Source organism: Halichoerus grypus, chromosome 1 (assembly GCF_964656455.1).
Source record: "Halichoerus grypus chromosome 1, mHalGry1.hap1.1, whole genome shotgun sequence".
NCBI classification, from domain to species: Eukaryota; Metazoa; Chordata; class Mammalia; order Carnivora; family Phocidae; genus Halichoerus; species Halichoerus grypus.
The window spans coordinates 98078251-98090705 of record NC_135712.1 but is presented as its reverse complement, the minus strand read 5'-3'; the positions used below and the strand labels follow the sequence as shown (position 1 = coordinate 98090705).

At 35.5% G+C, this 12455-nt stretch overlaps 1 pseudogene; it reads right to left on the bottom strand.

Moving 5' to 3' along the window:
• Positions 1-6851: 6851 nt before the first annotated feature.
• LOC118530208 (protein SGT1 homolog pseudogene) lies at positions 6852-7949 on the bottom strand (annotated as a pseudogene).
• Between the last annotated feature and the right edge of the window lie 4506 nt (positions 7950-12455).

The window sequence follows — 12455 nt, the reverse complement described above, 5'->3', positions numbered from 1 at the left end:
CAGTTTGTAACCTTTGGAACTGGATATTTTTACTCAGCATAATTGCTTGGAGTTTCATCCAAATTGCTACATGGATCAAGAGCTATTTTCTTTTTATTGATATATATGGTATTCCATGGTATGTACGGACCAGTTTGTTTAAACGTTCACCTTTTTCTTATCATCATTAACATATAATGTATTATTTGTTTCAGGGGTACAGGTCTGATTCATCAGTCTTACACAATGCACAGCACTCACCACAACACATACCCTCCCCGATGTCCATCACCCAGCCCCCCCAACCCCCACCCCCTCAGTTTGTTTCCTCCAGCAACCCTCAGTTTGGCTGAGATTAAGACCTTTTGAAAGACATATGGGCTGTTTCTAGCTTTTGGCTATTATCACTAAAGCTTCTATGAACTTCTATGTACAGATTTTTGTTTGAACACAAGTTTTTATTTTTCTGGGATAAATCCCCAGGGGTATAAATACTGAGTCATAGGGTAGTTGCATGCTTAGTTTTATCAGAACCTGTCAAAAAATTTTCTATGGTGGTAGAACTATGTTTTTTTCCCACCAGCAAAGTATAAGTGATGCCATTTATTCACATCTTTGCCAGCATTTTGCTTTGTTTTTAGCCAATCTGCTAGGTATATAGACTTTTTCTTTGTTTGTTTGTAAGATTGTCTCTCTTTCTCTAAAAAACTGGGGATATGAAAGCCAACACTTGTATTATTTATTTCTGTATTTCAAGTACTTAACATACCACCTAACAAGTAATGGGTCCTCAATAAATATTTGTTGGATAAATAAATGAATATGTTAATGAAATGAAAAAAGAAGGTTTTTAAAGTCTAATATATATAAATATTATATTAACACCAAACAAATGTCTGGTGACTCTAAAATTTAAAGTCTAATATACATAAATATTATATTAACACCAAACAAATGAGAGCTAAAACTAAAATCTACATGTAATTAAAATACATTGTCATACATATAACTAAGACAAGGAGATATTTCCATTATATTAATAGAATTTCATGGATATATTGTTTGAAATGATGATGTTATCAGCTGATTAAATTCCTGAAGGCATTCATTGCATTATAAGTATGTTGTGAAAAATAGCCTGTGATATCACTAATATTATTTCACAATGAAAAGATTATGCTAGGGTAAACATTATCGTTATTTCACAATGAATTCTTATTGAAATTGAACATAGAATAAGTGAATGTTTTTTAGAGAGGATAACATCTCATAATGAGAAATTACAGCAACATTATACAATATTAGCAATAATAACAGGTTCACCTCCTTTCACAAAGCAGGTCAGCTACTATATTATCACAGAAAATTACCAAAGGCTCCATATATTAAAAAAAAAAATTCTCACCATTAGGTGAGAAAATAGAATTTTGTGTTTAGTATTCATTTTGGGCAAAATACTCTTATTATCTGAAAATGTGAATTGGCATGGAGTAGGCAGTGAACCAGCTGAACTCGAGGTTTCATTTCTTTTTAATTTAGGGGGGAAGAAATATGAAAGGCTCAAAATGAAATTACTTCATCAGAATTCACATTTGATTTTCATCTTTTCAGCTACCCAGCTGCATCAATGCTCAACTGACTGTACTCCCAGCTGCATTATTCAAGGAAGGTATTCAAGAAGGAATACTTGCAATATGTGTTAGACTGAGTAGCGAGCTAATTAAAAGAACTTCACAGCTGGATTTTTAGAAGGCTTTGATCTTAATTGTAAGGTGCTAAAAATGCTTGTTGGTTAGATTTTGTTCCTTATACCCTAAATCTGTAGTCTTCCCTTGTAAGAAAATTGGTAAGAACTGTTAACGAATGAATGAATGAATCGAATCCTTATCTCTGTTCTCTTTTTTCTGTTAGAGCTTAACAAGCTATACATCGTATGTAATTTCTTACATTTCAAAGAGATCCCCTGCCCAGAAATAATGGTAAGAATGCAATACTATATCCTCCAGGAAGGTTCTATTGCTTATGTTCAATTAAAAACTCTACATTTAAAAAGTATGTATTCTGAAAACTGTATTGCTCTAATTGAAGACATAAAATATTTGCAGTTTTTTGCTTTGGGCTTATTTTTCTTCACCAAATTACAAGACTTTATCTTTGCTAACATGTACAGGGTTAGATTTAGGCTATGTGAGATCTAGTGGGATGATAAAGATAATAGGGGGACCTAAGCAGAAAAATAATATGAAGGCAAATAGAATGTACAAATATGAAAAGAACATTGAATACAAAAGCTGAGTCCTACTCCAGCTTTGTCAATGACAAATAGTGCAACCTGTGAATCCGCCTCTTATGTTCAGTACAATTTCTTCAATTGCAAATGTATAAACTGCAAGTTAGTGTCTCTTTATTACAGAGGTAAGTTATTTTGTTAAAAGTAACTAAAATTAACTCCTACTGGCTTAAAGGGCAAAGGGTAATTTAATATAAGGGGAAAAAAGTGTGCCATGATTAGATCGAGAGCAGAAAGTATTGTTGGGACTTGCACAAAACTGGAATCTACCAAGACAATAGTCTTCCTAGAGCTATTTAGTTTCTTCTCTCTGCCATGCTCTGAGTTTGATACTGATTTTGTTTGTTTTATTCTCTCTCTCTCTCTCTCTCTCCCTTACTCTCTTTCTGTGCTTATTCTCTTTCTCTGCTTCTTTGGCCAAATCCTCATTCTAGTGCTGATACAGTCTACACAGAATTACTGTTTTCTCAGTACAAATTCCAACTGCATAGACAGCAAAACAGATTAGTTAAGTATGAATTGGAATCTGCCCTTTCGAATCAACTAACGCGGGGTATAGCCTTATATGTCTGTCCCGCAGAGACCCTGGTATCTACACCGAGAAGGGTGTCAAGAGAATAGAACAAAGCGATTGAACATGTCCACCACACTGAGGAAGAGATTATTTTAAAATTTTGGAGTAGCAAAATAAAACATTTTCTTTGTGCATGCAACAATAAAAATGCTTGTTCTAAATATGACATGCACATATATACCAGTAGAAAGTGTAATGAAAGTAGAACTGTTTGAAGAAAGAATTCACAATTTTTTTGTAGACTAAATTGCTTCTCATTCTTAGGACTAATTCAGTGAATTAGTCTTACCTGTGACTTTTCACATACAAAATTTTCTCTTCTTGGTTTTATTTGAAAATGAGCTGTTAAGCATGTTTTTGATGCTTTCCTGTAAAATAATCATGTAACAAGGAGTTAACCCTATAAAAATCACTGAATAATGTTTAGAAAACTGGAGAATTTATATTTGTTAATATTAAGCTCAGTGAACTGAAATCTTATTTCCAAAAATGGTCCATATTTTTAGGACATGGTTTATCCATTAGTGTAGATCACCCTAATTTTCCCTTATAATTTATTCCCCAACCAGTTAATGTTACACTAAAATGTCTGAATTTTGAATTATGCATTGTCAGTTCTTGAAGGAACTTAAAAAAAATTAAAGTTTAGCACTTTTAAATTTTCAAAAAGAGTTTCTCATTTTAACTAAAACCTGAATTACATGAGGTCAGTCAGATCAATCTCTGTCAGCTGTAAATATTTTTAAATTATCATTAAGTATTCTAGGATGCATGTAATTTGTTTAAAAATGACCATGGTGATGAACCAGTGGACTGATCTCCTTGATTAATTAAGGCAAAATAATATAATAATAATAATAATAATAATAATGATTATTATTATTACCTACATTTGATATTGTTTTAATGTTTTCAAAAAATATAAATTTGTTTTCATTTAGTCTAAATAAAATTTGTGAAGTAAAGATAGGAATTATTATTCACTTTATACGTGCAAAAGTTTCATAGAAAAGAATTGCCTTGCGTATGCCCATACAGAAGCAAAAGCACCTCAACTCTAATTCAAATTCACAATTCTATTATACTGCAGAGTCTAATATCCACTAATAATTTCTATGTGTGTGATAATCATCCTGCTCATTTAAAACAATCCAACTGGGATAATATTTTGTCTCTAACAAGAGCAATAAAGATTGCTTTGGGAAGAGAATTATCATTTCCTTTCAAGCAATTTGCCTAAAAAAAAATCCTAGAATGTAATTATGAAACCCACACATCCATTATTCCTTTAGTACATTATTTATGATTTATGTAAATTCTTCTTGAGCCTATTTAGAATTTTATCCTGAACTCCTTCGTAATGATATCCATGAAAGCACTGAACACTGTAATCCTTTTATTTTCTCCATTTAATCCCAAGGCCAGAGTTTTTATGCTAGAATTCTATGATTTGGAGATTACTTTCACGTTTAACTCCACTTTATATATTTTCATCTTTTTTTTTGAAAATGCTAAATAATTAGATTCTATTTAATTTGGACCAACTTTATTTGAGGTACGACTAGAGCCTGACCCCTAGTTCATTTTAAGTGCTGAAAAACAACTATTAAGATTGACAACTCTTAAAATGTTCCTTGACTAAAATACTAACTAGAATCCTTTTACTGCCTATACTCACGCAAAATTCAAGAAAATTTGTGAAAATTAAAGCATATTTGATTTCTCTAATTTTACAGGCTATTTGAGGCTGAAATATTTACCTTATTGTAGCTAACATTCAGAATGTTATTGCTACAAACATTAACCCTTTTAATCTTCACAAGCACAGATGTACTGTTATTTTCAAGTTTCACAGATAAAGAAAGCTTTAGTATATTTATCTCTATATAGCTAGCAAGTGGTAGAGCTGTTATCTTAGCACAGGCAATCTGGATATTCTGTGTCTATTTTTTATTACTAGGATCTACTGCTGGCCTTCAGTGGAAATAAGATGACTCTCAAGTGTTTTTCTGCTAGCACTTGCAATAACTATAGACCCAGGAGCTGGAACCTATTAGAACCTGGGACCCTCCACCTGACAAGTAACATGACCCGGATGCTCCTTCTGTAAATGTCTGACAGGTTGAGCTTTCTTCCATTGTCATTCTCTGAGGATTTGACACCTTTGCCTGACGATCCACAAGTGTATCTTTTCTTTCCAATCAAAGTCTCCTCCTGGCTTTGGATGGCCTATCTTTTTTAAGCTGGACAAACAACTCAAAACATCAAAATCAAGACCTTGCAGACTATTAAAAAAGATGGTGACATAGAATCACTCAGGGGACCTCTAAATCATATTTGAGGCCACAAGTGAAGAATTTGTTTTTAACAAATATCTTTATCTCTTTTGTGGACATGTAAATTTCATAGGGAAGAATATCAGACTTCTGATGACAACCGTAGAGAGAGGTAGTATCTAGGTCACAGTAGCGGGACTTGTCCTGGAAATGGCAGGGATAGGTTTAATTCCCGGGAGAGAATCAACCCTTAAATCTGAGACTGGCTCTTTGCCCTTAGTCTCTGTGACGCAGTTAGACTAACAACTTCACGTTTTACCATCTAACTGACATACATAGACTATCACAAGATTTACGATATTCACTTCTTTAGCTAAATAAAAAATCAAATTGACCTGACTAGCTGGTTGATCAGTTAACCTTCTGCAAATAGCATTTTACCAAAAAAAAAAAAAAAAATCTATGTTTAAATTGATTTCTCTAAGGTTCATCCTGTGGTGCTAGTGACTTGAGCCAGAAAAAATCAAGTCTCCTTTTTATTTCCCTGAAAGCAGACTATAAAAAGGAAATAAGTTTTAAGTTTGTTTAAGCAGTTAGATTAGTCACAATTCTAGGTGGTTAGCCATGTGGAAAAATGTAAGTTGTCTAGACAGGAAGTATACGCCACTCTATCCAACCTCCATAACAGTCTCTATAGTAAGCACAATAAATATGGGTTGAACTCAATTGTTAGAGCAGCAGTCCAACAGCATTTCTGCAAGGAAAGACTGCTGGAAAAATGTGTAGTCTTATTTTCACAGAGGTCATATTGCCAACATTATTATCTGATGCCCAAGATTTCACTTTCACATAACTCTAATGCACAAAAGAACAAAAAGATAAATTATATAGACATATATATGTGTGTGTGTGTATATGTATATACATATATATCTATCTTACACTCTTTAAGCCATCAAACATGAGATCAACATGCTATTGTACATTTCTACAGTTGTCATCATTTTTCCTTCAGCTGCTGATGTTAAGAAATCTGGAAATGCTGTATGATCTCTGGAAATCTGTAGCATAAGAAAGACGGAAGCAAAATAAGCCATGGGCATATTTACAAAATGGTGCCACATTTACAGAAATTGGCTAACTTAGTAGTTTTCCATGGAAGAAGTGGAATATTTCTGACCCTTCCTTAATTAGCAAGTGTCTTCCAGCAGGGTTTCTCAACCAATTGACATTTTGGAGCAGATAATTCTTAGTTTAGAAGGTCTGCACTGTGCATTGTAGGATATTTAGCAATATTCCTGGCCTCTATCCACTACATGCCAATGGCATTCCTCCCTTTAGAGTTGAGACAACCAAAAGTATCTCCAGATAATTTGAAAAATCCTCTAGGGGTAAAATCACTGGTTAAGAACCACTTAGTTATACATAGTAGTTTAGGCAAAACAAAAAGGAAATAGTTTATTTTGTTTTATACTCATGCCAGTCTAGTTTCTTGACTCCAAAATACTAAAAATGTAAGGTAGACATAAACTTCATAATATGCCTGTGAATAATACAGAGTTACCAGGGACTCTCCATTGCTGCTTGATGCTACAATTTTTCAAAAAAAATTTTTTTGTAGAATAGGGATTCATCATCATATTTACCTAGAAATCTGAGCCATAGGTTTTAAGTAAATTAAATACTGGCTCTTCCCAACCTGGCTCAGACACATTTTTTTTTTTTTTTACAGTGATAGCAAATTAATTTATTTAGTACTTTTTCCATTCCATATCATCAGGAGGATTGATTTCAACTTTCCTTTTACCTACATCAGACCAGTTGGTACTCAAAACTGTACCACCAGGCTCCATAAATGATTAGTTCATAGCACTTTTCACTTCATCAGAACCATCTGAATAGATCTGCTGAAATAATTTGTTTAAAGCTGCATCTCCCTCCAACTTCTCATTTTTTTCTTCTTCTTTGATCTCACCAACCAATTTATCCCAATTTCTTATATAATGAGATGATGATGGATATAAGTTCTTTACATCTGCTATGAACTGTTTTGGTTTAGGCACATCTCCTTGCCCTTCTAGCTTTTCCCATCTTACGGCCTCTGTCTTTTTCATTTTAATTTCAATCTTGGTTGAACGTACTTTAAATGTGCTCTGTTCTGGGATTATAGGATGAAGAAGTCTCAGTTGCAAATTGTAATCCTCTCCAGAAGGAAGTTTCACCAAAGCAGACAACTCTTTTTCTGAAAATTCCACATTTACATTATTCTTCTGAACATTCTTGATCATAAGTGTAATGATTACTTGAGATTCTGTTTGATACCAGTCATACTTGATTTTTGACTGATGAGTCCTCTGGGATGCACACACCTCAGATTGTGATCCATTCTGGGCCTCTTGACACCTTTTAATCCAGACAGTGAAATCAGGATCTGTACTATCTAATTTCTGTCCTCCTATAAAAGTTTCTAAAGCAGCAGCATAGTTTTTTTCATGGTATTCACATATCCCTTTTCTCAGCATAGCAGTGGAATTATTTGGATTAAGTTCAAGAGATTTCTTTGCATCAGCAACAGCATCACAGTAATTCCCAAGAAGAATGTGACAATAAGCTCTTTGACAATAATATTGAGCATCATCTGGTTTCTGTTCCAAAGCCTTAGTCAGCTCCTTTAACGCCGCCTGGGGGTCCTCCTCGATCAGAGCATCTGAGAAGCTCCGGAAAAACTTCTGGGCTGTTGCAGGTCCTACTGCAGCTGCCGCCATCCCTAAAAATCGCTGTGGCTGTTAAAGCAGCTACCTCTGAGGTTATTAGCTATGCCGTCGCCGCCCAAGGGCCCTCAGACACATTCTATTTGAACAGAAGATTCTGCGGTTTTCCCAGCCCTAGAAGAAGCCATTAATCTTGTCAGCAGATAATTTTCGAGAAATTACTAATAGAGCTGCACAGTTTATATCCCTAATTGTTAATTCTTTGTGGGAAGGTCAAAAGGAATTCCTTAAAATGTACATGAACATCTCTGAGTCCTTTCATTTTGGGCCACAAGAGGTGCTGGCTGTGAGGTTGTTCCCATAAGATGGATTTGTAAAAATACATGGTGTGAATGAATGTTTGTGCTTTTGTTTTCTGACTATACATCCATATCACAAGGAAAACTTGTTTTTCTTGCTCAGGGAAACAAACTCTGACTCTGAGATTTTCATGTAGTGAGTTCATTGGAAAGTGCTCTGGGATCAACTATGAGGGAAAAAGCAGGGGAAGAAGTTCTGGGGTTGGGACCTTACAGAATCATCCTGTCTTAAAACAAGGGAGTTCTCTGTCATGTACCCCTATAAACCAGTCATTGAAAGCACTGCCCTGAAAAGGGGACATGGATTGAGGCAAGGCAGATCTTCTCAGTTGAGAACAATTGCTGGAGAGAGGTTGAATTCAGAGCTGGTAGCCATCAGCACTCCTGAGAGCTAGGTGAGGGTTCAGTCCTCACTGGGCATCTACTAAAACTCACCTATTAATAGACACAGAAAATGCTACATAAATATTTCCATAAATTTGTGGAAGCATTGAAATGTTCTTCTAAGTTAATTCTGGGCTCAGCAGTTGGTCTGGGAGATTTACTGAAGTTTGAATATTTTAGACAAAGGATAGTTTTCAGGACACTTGGAATTATTGTTTCCTTTCCTCTACTCCTTTATCAACACCTGGAAATGAATCTAGGGTTCCTAGAGTTTCTCTGAAATTCAGAGAAAAAGGCTGGAACAATCATCAAAAAGATGTAATATCTATCATCAAAGGAAAACAACAGTCTTCTCATTACAGATTATAGCAGTGGTCTCAGAAGTACACATGAATGGCAGAGAATTGGTCGTTCACAGAAAATTAAATCAGATTTTCCCAACCAATATAAGTAATAATTACATGAACATTTTTTTTTCCTGCAATGAAAACGACATCACATAAAGACAAAAATGAAAACAAAAAATATATTTAAAAAAAAATCAAAATTATCAATTACAACTTAACTTTTTTTCTATCAGCACATAAATTCAGAATAAGCATATGCAATATTTCACACAGGATGAACATTAAATATGTTTTTTTCATTTGTAGTGTTTGATTTTTAGAATGAGTTTTCCATGAGGTTTTAGAGACTCAGTAAAAATCCCAAACAACAAACCTATTTTTTAAAAAATCTTTTTTTTTTTTTTTTTTATTTATTTGAGAGAGAGAGAATGAGAGAGAGCAAGCACATGAGAGGGGGGAGGGCCAGAGGGAGAAGCAGACTCCCCACCGAGCAGGGAGCCCGATGCGGGACTCGATCCAGGGACTCCAGGATCATGACCTGAGCCGAAGGCAGTCGCTTAACCAACTGAGCCACCCAGGCGCCCAAATCTTATTTTTAAAAAGCACTTAATCTTCATAATCCGATTAAAATAATTTATGCTTATCATCATTTTAACTTGTTTCACTGATTATAATCATTTTGAATATCATAACCTCCCCATTTTTTAAATTCTAAGACATTAATTAATTAATTATTAATTAATTTCTTTAAGATGACATTTCTTTTCCTGAGTCTTAGTTTTGCTGATAATGAATTGCAAGTGCTATCACACACACACACACACACACAAAAAGGAAATCAAGAAAAGGAATATGGATGTGCCAATAGGAAGCACCAATGAAAATCCTGATTGTTTAAACTTGCCATTTCTCCAACTCTACCATTCGCTCTGGGAAGAATAATATATAATATTAGCATTTAGCATACTTCTTATTCCCTTTATCTATCTATCTAGCTAGCTAGCTATCTAGCTATCTATCTATGTATCCATCCATCCATCCACTTACCTACTTATCTGGTCTCCTCTGGTCATTCTCAAAACTTCTGTTTATAATAGCACATATATGATATTATCTCTAGGTTAAAATTGTGGAGAACAATAACCAGTAAATAAAAGTATGTCTTTCCTGCATTATTCCTCTGCTGAGCAAAATGATGCAATGCACTGAGGAAGAAGAGATATACTTGAGTTCTAAAGGGAAATGAAAAGTATGAGAGCAGCATTGGTACACATATAAATCATTCTAATTTTTCTTCCAAGTGTACAAGTGGACCCTTGACTGTAGACTGGAGCAGGGTGCTATAAACAAGGAAGTCCTTGGCTCTTGAACTTCCCCAAGTTATTTACTTAAACACTGGAGAGGATTAATTTAAGTAAATAAAGATTTGATTCATTTGTCTTCAGCTGGTTTAACACTGAAAGCATATATGTTTGTTTCTTCCCAATCTGGGGGTGATCTGGCTTCCCATCTCTAACTGGGAACACCCTCCCCCACCCTCTTTAGTAGTCTTCAGTGCAGTACATCATCTCTTTACAATTCTCTTTCAGGATCCACCACTTTGAAATTAAGTGTTGGCCATGTGACTTAACTTTAGTCAACATAAGGAGAAGTGACATGTGTCTTCTCCAGTAGAAACTTTGAGAGCTAGGTGTATAGCTTGCTGTGTATACTCTTTCCCATGTCAGAAGACCAGCAATTTTCCAGATAGTGAGGAAGACAGGAAGCAGAATGCCCTGACAGATGTGGAGTATGAGCAACACTTAAACCTTTGTTATTTTAATACACTAAAATTTGGGAAGGGGTATTTGTAACCACAGCCTAATCTAGCTTATCTTGTTTCATTTTATGAATAATAATTTACCCATGCTTCATTGAAGTAAATGCATACTGAACAGTGACAAGAGTTTTACAACTTAATGCAGAGGGGGTCAGATTTCAAAAGTGTAAGGGATGGGGAAAGGGGACACAGTGTGTGCTCGGGCTTACTGACTTCCCTTTACTGCCACACAAGACGCAAACTCTTGCTAGTTTTATGTATGGGGGAGGATTGGCAGAGTTTACCGATTTTATATCCTTAGGAACCTCCTCTAGTATTCCATCCAGCATGAACATTTCTCCCTACATAAATAATCTAAGCTTATGGTCATTGAAACCTCTGGCAAACAAACCCCCAAGGTGACCCAAATGATTCTCACTTCTGTGTTCACACTTTTATGTAATCTCCTGTTGAGTGGGCAAGGGGCTTGTGACTATCTTCTAACCAACAGTATGTGACAAAGGGGAGAGGATATCATTCTATTAATATTAGTTTATATACTATATGACTCCATTTTAGCACACTGGTGCTACATACTCTCCGTATAGGGTTGAAATAAGCAGCCAAGTCGAAGAAGCCCACGTGACAAGGAACTGTGGGCAGCCTCTAGAACCTGAAGGCAGACTCCAGCTGGCGGCCAAGAAGGGGCTGAGGCCTTCAATCATATTAATTGCAACTAAATAAATTTTGCCAAAAACTTAAATAAGCCTAGAAGTAGATTCTTCCCCAGTCAAGTCTCCAGACATTAATGCAATCTGGTCAAAACCATGATGGCAGCCTTGTGAGACTCTAAGTGGAGGCGACAGTGAACTGTGCCTGGACTCTTAATCCATGAGAAACATGAGATAAATAAATCTATACTGTTGTAAACTACTAATTTTGTGGTAATTTGTCATATACACACATACACACACACACACGAACTAAGATAGGATCATTCTTGAGTCTATGGCATAGCATGTCTATGGCTTATATCGTTTGTCCATTTCTGTTGCTTCCTTAACATGAAAAGTTAAATTCTTTTCTCAAGTTTTTATAATCCCCTAGAAGTGGGGGCCACAGATGGTTGGCCATGGAAAAGGGAGGGCATTCCAAGGGGCCTATGGCTCGCTTTCCTCCAAAATGCCTACAATTAAAAACATTCCCAATGAGGGGCACCTGGGTGGCTCAGTTGGTTAAGCGACTGCCTTCAGCTCAGGTCATGATCCTGGAGTCCCTGGATCGAGTCCCGCATTGGGCTCCCTGCTCGGCAGGGAGTCTGCTTCTCCCCCTGACCCTCCCCCCTCTCATGTGCTCTCTCTCTCTCTCTCATTCTCTCTCTCTCAAATAAATAAATAAAATCTTTAAAAAAAAAAAAATTCCCAATGAGAATTTAAAAACTTAATCAATGTGCTTCCAATTAACATAAACTTTATTTCATGTGCAAAAGTATCTGTGCTTCTTCTCTTAGATTACATGAATGTTTTTCTTTCCCTAGTCTGAAGTTATAGTGATAAATAAGAGGTGAGTGAGAGATGCGTTGCTATAATGAAAAGGAGTATATAGGTAAATCCAAGTAATTGAGGATCCCAAGGGAATGAAATAGGGTATAAATATAATATTCTATTTTTAATAGAGCCATAACAAGTATAGAAATTATGGATGGTGATTATACCAATTATGCCATGGGAAAGGACC